At 39.9% G+C, this 8,830-nt stretch overlaps 1 pseudogene; it reads left to right on the forward strand.

The window, feature by feature from the left end:
* The first annotated feature begins 279 nt into the window (after positions 1–279).
* LOC115290882 lies at positions 280–372 on the forward strand (annotated as a pseudogene).
* Positions 373–8,830: the final 8,458 nt, after the last annotated feature.

Below are 8,830 nucleotides of genomic sequence, written 5' to 3' on the forward strand. Positions count from 1 at the left end.
AGAATGGGGACAAGACCAATTTGAGTGGCCAGAACTGGGATGGGTAGAGAAGTGGAAAGGATCAAGGGGAGGTTGTGTGGAGGAGATCAGAGATCAAGGCTCTGAAGGAAAGAGGGACGGCCAAACGTCCCGCTGAGAGCAGTTCCACATGGACTGAAGGAAAAACGTAAAGATGTGTTTGTGTCGTCTTCCGGATGCCATGTCTACCTTGACTGGTTGACACCAACCTTGTTTTTTTCTTACAGTCCTTGACTTTTCACCCTTCCAAATGGGCAGGTTCTGTCCTGAGCGTGAAGCTGGCTCTAGGTGTCATTTCTGCAATTACCTTTTGTCATTGATGATTGTTCTCCTGTGGGGGAGTAAGAGGGAGAGTTCATGGTTGGAATAGTTTCTGTTTTGTTAAAAAAAAAAAGTCCCTGACTTGACACACTGAGGTTATAAAACAGATGAACCCAATAGCTCTCTTATGGTCCATTTCCGCTCTCTGGGGAAGCCCCCTGAGGCTCCCGTGCAAATGCTATGATGTTCCTCATATCTCAACACCATCCCGCAGCCCCAGGCCCTGTGCACAGCTCGACTGTTCGGCCTGAGGTCTCCAGGGCACCTATGCGTTCTTTTTTGACACCTGATTTTCATACATATTTGTATCTCTGGTTTGGGCATCATCATTCTCCTGGTCATAAACTATTCGTTCTGGCCTCAGCTATCACTTGTTCTGAGTAGCCTTTAGGACCAGTTCCATTCTTCACATAACCAACACACATACACACACACACGCACGCACGCACGCACATCCAGTCTGGGCTACGTCCCCTTTCTATGCACTCCGAAAGCACTCTTCACCTACCTACCACAGCACCAATCTCACTGTATTATATTTTTCTACCATAGCTGTCCCCCTGAGCAGCAGTGACTTCCCTGCGCATGCCTGTGTGCTTATCTCCTTATCTCCTTTGACGTACATGGCACCCAGCACACAATAGTTTCCCAGTAAGTGTTTAAATATTTGCTAAATAAGTGGATGAACAAAGTAAATTAACCAAGGCTGACATAACTGGTATTTATAAATTCTTGTGTGAATTACTATATCCTAGTTAATCCTTATTCAATAGATAGCCAAAAATAACCTCGTCTTGACTTTATGAAAAGTATAAAATCTGGGGGCACCTGGATGTCTCAGTCGGTTAAGTATCTGACTTCAGCTCAGGTCATGAGCTCGTGGTTCATGAGTTTGAGCCCTGTGTCAGGCTCTCTGCTGATAGCTCAGAGCCTGGAGCCTGCTTCAGATTCTGTGTCTTCCTCTCTCTCTGCACCTCCCCTGCTCATGCTCTGCCTCTCTCTCACACAAAAATAAAATAAACATTAAAAAAATTTTAAGTATAAAATCTGAATAAACTTGTAATTGGGAAAGGACTACTACAATGGCTATCAAAAGAAAGCCCCCTTGCATTATTGTGCATCTCCTATTTGTTGGACTCATTTTAACATAAATATAGACTTGGGGACTTCTCCTTCCAGCCAAGAGGGAGGAATAGAAACAGATCTATCCTCTCGCCTAAAACAACTCTCCTGCTCCAATGGCCCCAAATGAAAAGATAATATGTTTGAAGCAGTGATTTTCAAGATACTGGATACAGGACAGTAAAGAATAGTGATTCTCAAGAGACAGAAGAAGAAAAAATGAAACAATGAGGGGAACCTATGACTACCCCAGATTACTCCCAGGAGAGGGTATTGAGGGAAAGGGAACCCAGGCAGAACCCTATGGACTTCTGAGTTAAGCAGACAGAGCTGAAAGTCTGGGGAAGCCAGAGTTGCAGTTCACAGAGATGAAAGTTGCACAGAGAAAAGATCCGAAATTCTGCAGAGGATCCTCTTGAGTATTAAGGAGAATATGCACGTAAGGAAACTACGTGAGGCTGGGGAGAGAACTATGTGAGAGGATGAGAGGGAACAACACTCATCTCATTGCACTATATTTTCCAGACCTACACAAAGCTGGGAATGGCACTCGCTCCCACCAGCAGTGCTGGAAGACCTCACAGTTCTCTGGGTGCTGGGTGCAGTATTCCGAAGGGGCTTGGCCAGCAGTAGAGAATACCTATCTTTTGATTAAGCATGGCTCTGGCTCTGCCTAACTGATCTTAGAAACAAGACTCAAAAGGACCAAAGTGTTGACAAGTAACTTAGCTGCATCCCCCAACAATTAGCAAGAATACTTATAGTTGTACAAACATCCTAGCACACAACAAGGAAAAATTTACAATGTCTGGCGTCTGGTCAGAGATTATCAGACATGCAGAGAAGCAAAAAAATATGGCCAGTAATGAAGAGGAAAATAAATTAATCAAAACTCACCTAGAATTGACACACACATTAACATGTACAGAAATTAATATTAAAATAATTATCATAATTGTCTTCCATAACTCAAAAAGTTAAGTAGAGACATATAAAATATAAAAAATATCTAAATCAGAATTCTAGAGATGAAAACTTCAATGCCTGAAATGAAAAAATACCCTGAAAAGATTAATAGCAGATTTGTTAGATTAGAAGAAAAGGTTATTAAATTTGAGGATACAGCAAAAGAAGTTACCTACAAGGGAACCAAGAAAAAGAATATGAAAAAAATGAACAAACTATCAGTGAGTTGAAGAACAAATTTAAGTGCCTCAATATACATGCAATTGGAATTCTTGAAGGAGAGATACAGAAGAACTATTTGAATATACAATGGCTAAACAGTCCCCAAATTTGTTAAATATAATAACCTACTCATCCATAGAGTTTGAAGAAATGCAGGAACAAGAAACACGAAACAAACCACACCTACAGCACTTCATGTTCACATTGGTCAAAACTAGCGATAAAGAGAAAATCTTAAAAGTAACCGAAGAAGTCACATTATATACAGATAAAACAAGGGTAACAGATTTTCTCATAGAAAATAATGGAAATGAGAAATGGTGGAGCCATGTATTTAAAATAGTAAAAGAAAGGAGTGCCTGGGGGACTCAGTCAGTTGAGTGTCTGACTCTTGATTTTGGCTCAGGTCATGATCCCATGGTTGTGGGATTGAGCCCCACATTGGGTTCCATGCTGAGCACCCACCCCCTGCCCCCTCTCCCTCTGTCACTCCCCTCCACTCGCTTGGTGTGCACACTTTCTCTAAAATTAAATTAATAAAAACAAAAAAATATATTAAAAGAAAAACATTTTAAACATTTTATTTTTAAGTAATCTCTATACCCAATGTGGGACTTAAACTCACAACCCTGAGATCAAGGGTTGCATACTGTATAGTCAACTCTTGATTTTGGCTCAGGTCATGCTCTCTCAGTCGTGAGATGGACCCTGGCTTTGGGCTCTGCACTGGGCATGGAGCCTGCTTAAGATTCTCCCTTTCTCGCTCTGCCTCTCCCCCACTTACGCATGCACGCTCTATCCTCAAAAAACACATAAAATTTACATGGACATGGAAACAATTTTGAAAACCCAAAACAACTTTGAAAAACAAGAATAAAATCAGAAGGCTAGCACTTCCTTATTTCATGACTTATAAAGGTATGGTAATCAACACATCAACAAATAAAGAGATCAGTGAAATAGAAAATAGAGTCAGCATCAGATCCATGCACATATGGACAACTGATTTTTGTCAAACGTACAAAGGCAAATCAGTGGAGAAAGGACAGTCTTTTCAACCAGTGGTGCTGGAACAAGGGATAACCATCTGCAAAATATGAATTTCCACCCATACTTGTATCATATGTAAAACTGACTCTGGATGGAACCTAAAATCTTCAAACTTCTTGAATAAGTGGAGAAAATATTTGTCCTTTGGGTTAGGCAAAGATTTCTTAGATAGGATATTGAAGACCTGATTCATAAAAGAAATAATTGAAAAATTTGGCCTTACCCAAATGAAAAACTTCTGGTTTTTGGAAGACACTGTTAAGATAATGTTAAAAGAATAAGCTGACTGAGAGAAAATATTTGTAAAGTATATATGAAGATAGAGAACTTGTACCCATACTATATTGAGAACCCTCAGAACTCAATAATAAGAAACTACCCAATTTTTTAAATGAACAATTTAAAGAGACACATCATCAAAGAAGACAGAAGGGCAAATAAGTCCACAGAAAGAAGGTCAATTTTATTTTGTCATGAAGGAAACATAAAATCACAATTAGGTACCCTTATGCACTTATTTAGAGGGTTGAAAATAAATAATTTTTTATGTTCTTATTTATTATTGAGACAGAGAGAAACAGAGCATGAGTGGGGGAGGGTCAGAGAGAGAGGGAGACACAGAATCTGAAGACTGGTTCCAGGCTCTGGGCTGTCAGCACAGAGCCGGATGCAGGGCTCGAACCCACATATCGTGAGATCAGGACCTGCGCCGAAGTTGACCACTTAACCAACTGAGCTACCCAGGTGCCCCTAAAGAGTTGAGATTTAAAAATACAGACCATACAAAGTATTGGAGAAGATACAGAGTATCTGGAGCTCTCATATACAACTGGTAGAAATGTAAAATAGTACAACTGGTTTGGAAATAGTTTGGGAGCTTCATAAAAATTTAAACCTATGCATTCCACATGACCCAGTCATTCCACTGCCAAGTGTTTACTCAAGAGACATGAAAGCACGTGACCATACAAAGACTTGTTCATGAATGTTCTTAGTGGCTTTGTGGTGAATATTGCCGAACTGGGAACAGCCCAAAAGTCCATAAACAGGGAAATGGATAAACAACTTATGGTATTTTCCTACAGTGGAATACTCAGCAGTAAAAAGAAATGTACTATGGATTCACACAATGATATGAGTGAATTTCAAAGTAGTCATGCTAAATGAAAAAATCCAGACCACAGAAACAGTGCATACTCTATGATTGCATTTTCTAGAATTGTGTATCAACTCTAGAAAATGTAAACTAATCCAGTGACAAAGTGGATCAGCTGGTCCTTAGGGATAGGAATGGAAAGGAGCAAGAGAGAGAATTCAGAGGGCCATAAGGAAACTTCAGGGGGTAATATGTTCACTATCTTGATTATAGTGATAAACTTCATGGGTGTATGCATATGACAGAACTTCACACAGTGTATATTTTAAAGTGTGCAGTTTACCTTATGTCAACTATATTTTCAGAGAGCTGCTTTTTTTAAGTTTATTTATTTTGAGAGAGAGAGAGAGAGAGAGAGAGAATGCACACAACGTGGGGTGGGGTGGAGAGAAAGGGAGAGAGAGAGAGAGAGAGAGAGAGAGAGAGAGAGAGAGAGAATCCCAAGCACTGTCAGTGTGGAGCCCAATGTGGGGCCCAAACTCACAAACCCTGAGATCATGACATGAGCTGAAACCAAGACCTGAAACTGAACTTACTAAGCCACCCAGACGCCCTAAGAGTGGTTTTTAAAAATAGCTCCAGAAAGTAGTTGCTGTACCTAGAAATTTAACTGAACTCTGAGGATTAAGTAACTTTTCCAAGGTTACCTCGCTACATGGCCAAGCTGGAATTTGAACCAAATCTGTCTGACTCTAAGGGTTATGCTCTTTCCACTCTATTTTTGTTAGACGCTGGTAAATAACCTAAAGAAAGAGTCGGGGAAGTTTCCACATCAAGCCCCTCTGCTATTAATTGTGTTGAGTTATTTAAATATAACATTGTAATAGTAGGTGCCAAGATTCCCTCAACAGCAATTTCTCTGATGCCTGATTTGCAATTTGTCTTTGACTTGGAGTTGGCATCTACACATTTTTAAAAAGTGGTTGTTGAAAAAATAAAAATAAAATAAAATATTTCAGAAGTGGTTGTTGATAACTCAGCATTTGATCTGTGCACCTGCTGGTCCTTCGTGTGAAAGTCTCCCTCCAGGGATATCCTGTAGGAACAACTCCCACAAGGTCAAAGTTGTAGTGTTAGTTGGCAAGAGCTACTACATCTTACTTATGGCTTCTTTTATCTTTAAAACATCTGAGCGAGCCTCTAACAGTGATAGAGGGGAAATTCTTCACTGTGCTTATGAAAATAAATTTAAGGAGCAATGAATTAGTTTCCTTGATGTTAGTTATATTCCTGAATGAAGTTTTGGAATATTAATGTCATATAATCAAAGTCATGTATTCCATTACACTCCATCCAGGGGAAAAATACTCAAATTGTCGCTGAAGGATAGTGTCTATTAAAAAGATAGTGCCCTTAAAAAGACATTTTCACTATCCCACCTAATTCCTTATGCTGCATTAAATCCATTTATTGGGTCATAGACTCATAGAATGTCAGGTTTGGAAGGGGCCGTTGGGACCCTAGAACTGCTTTGTGGCAGAGCCTTTAGAAGTATCTTCTCCCTGAACCCTCATGGCAAATATCAGCATTCTTGTTTTACACATGTCAGAAATGAAGCACAGAGCAAACGTCAGTGTTGTTTCCAAGTCAGTTGCTGTCATGTCTTTACATCCCTGCTTTTCTACCCTGAGAACCTCATGCCCTTAAAAACTAGACTTTTTTGTACAAGCCCCCTTGGCGTTTTAAATGATTTTATTTGTTTCAGCCGTGTACCCACATGCCCTAGTTCTTCAAATTTTTGTTCTGTATCTTTCAGATCTTCTGCATTTCTCCATCATCTATTTTATTTGAAACCCCTCAACAAAGATAGTCACTGCTCTTATAAAGTCCTGATGAGTGTTAGAAGGTAACACCTCTGGGGCGCCTGGGTGGCTCAGTTGGTTAAGCATCCCACTTCAGCTCAAGTCATGATCTCACGGTTTGTGAGTTCGAGCCCTGCAATGGGCTCTGTGCTGACTTCTCAGAGCCTGGAGCCTGCTTCAGATTCTGTCTCCTCCTCTGTCTGCTTCTCTTCTGCTCACACCCTGTCTCTCTCTCTCTGTCTCAAAACTAAATAAACGTGAAAAAAATTAGAAGGTGACACCTCAGTTTATACATCTAAGTGAATTATTGTCAGATACTCTGGAAAAGAAGATTGGTTGAACATCTATTCTAATTCTAGTTCCTTTCAAAAACCCCTCTAAAAACACAACAAAGAATTTTTCAATGTATAAAGCTGTAAGAATGGAGCGTGTAGAAGGGAAGGTGAAGCAATGACATTTTAAGAGCTGGCAAGCACAAGAATGAATGGTAAAGGACTTAGCAAGTGGAAGACATTTAAATTTGAAGCTGTTAATTGGGGAAGCCAAGAAACAGCCCATGCACATTGCTGAATCCCCAGATCTCAGGAACTGGTGGAACCATGTTCCCCTGGAATTGTGGGTGAAGAAGGAGTCAAATTAATAAGGATTTGCTGAAAGCTGTTGGCAGCACATTTGAGGGGTCTGTCACTCGATGAGCCAGAAGACGTCCCCTCTCCAGTCCTGGGAGAGACTGGGGGCTTATTATCTGGAAAATGTGTAGATGAGCGGCAGCAGGTGGACCTACAGTCAAGGGATGAGATACCAGAATACTTGGCCCTCTAGTAGCAGATTTGAAGAACTTTTTCTAGGGACTCTGACTTGCCCAGAGACATAAAGATATTGATGTTAGTGGCCCTGTAAACAAAATAATCCAACCTAGAAGACTTAGACTGTACAACCCTCAACCTTACATTGAGGAGTTCTAACTGGCTTTTTAGCCTCTACTCTTAAATATAAACAGACAAGCAAACAGCCAGAATGCCAAGGAAAGGTCTCCTTCCATCTCAGATGCTGCTTCTGATGATCCTTATCCCTCCTACAAAGAGAATGCACTCTGTCTCTCCCAAGGCCAAAATGAGAGAGACCAAAAACCACAAACAGACAAAAAGTATCAATAAAACTTGGATATATGGGAACTGTGCGGGAGCTAAAAACTTAAAAAATGTAATTAGTAACCTCAGACTTCAAGAGATACTGTAAGCATGAAACAAGACCATAATGCTATTAAAAACAGAACAGATAGGGCACCTGGCTGGCTCTGTCAGTAAAGCATATGAATATTAATCTCAGGATTGTGAGTTTAAGGCCCACATGAGACATGGAGCCTACTTAATAAAAATCAAGGCAGAACAGAGAACCACCACCACCACCATCACAAAAACAACAAAAAATAGAAAAAATAAATAAGGGGCACCTAGCTGGCTCGGTCAGTAAAGCATTCAACTCTTGAGTTTGGGGTTGTGAGTTTGAGACCCACATTGGGTGTAGAGATTACTTAAGGATAAAAACTTTAAAAAATATTTAAAAAAAAAGAAATTAAAAAAAGATACCACAATGAAAAATTAGGTAAAAGGGTTGGAAGATAAATTTGAGGAAACTTTTAAGAAAATAGGGCAAGAAGTCAAGGAGACAAAAAATAGAAGATCAAATATCAGGAAAGTAGAGGCTTAACCCAGGAGGTCCCATATCTAAGCAAGAGAGAGTCCAGAAAAGAAGAACAGAGAAAAGGAAAGAAATGAACTCATGAACTAAAAGACAAGATTACAAATTGAGAGGATGCACCAAGTGCTGATATAAAAGGAAAAAATAGACCCAAATCAGGGAACATCAGTGAGAAAGAAAGTCTAGAACACTGAGGACCAAGGCCAAGTCCCACAAGCCTCCTGTAAAGGATAAAGAATCACAGTGGCTTGGAACTTTAACATTAACATGGGAAGCAAAAGATTGAGATATGACTGTAAGTTCTGAAGGACAAATGTTTTCCATCTAGAATTCTATATCCAGCTAAACTTTCAATCAAGTGTGATGGTGGAATAAAGACATTTTCAGATATGCCAGGTCTCAAAAATTTTACTTTTTAAAAAAGTTTATTTATTATTTTTGCTAACCTCTGCACCCAAAGTGGGGCTCAGAT

The sequence above is a fragment of the Suricata suricatta genome, chromosome 4 (genome assembly GCF_006229205.1).
Source record: "Suricata suricatta isolate VVHF042 chromosome 4, meerkat_22Aug2017_6uvM2_HiC, whole genome shotgun sequence".
Classification (NCBI taxonomy): domain Eukaryota; kingdom Metazoa; phylum Chordata; class Mammalia; order Carnivora; family Herpestidae; genus Suricata; species Suricata suricatta.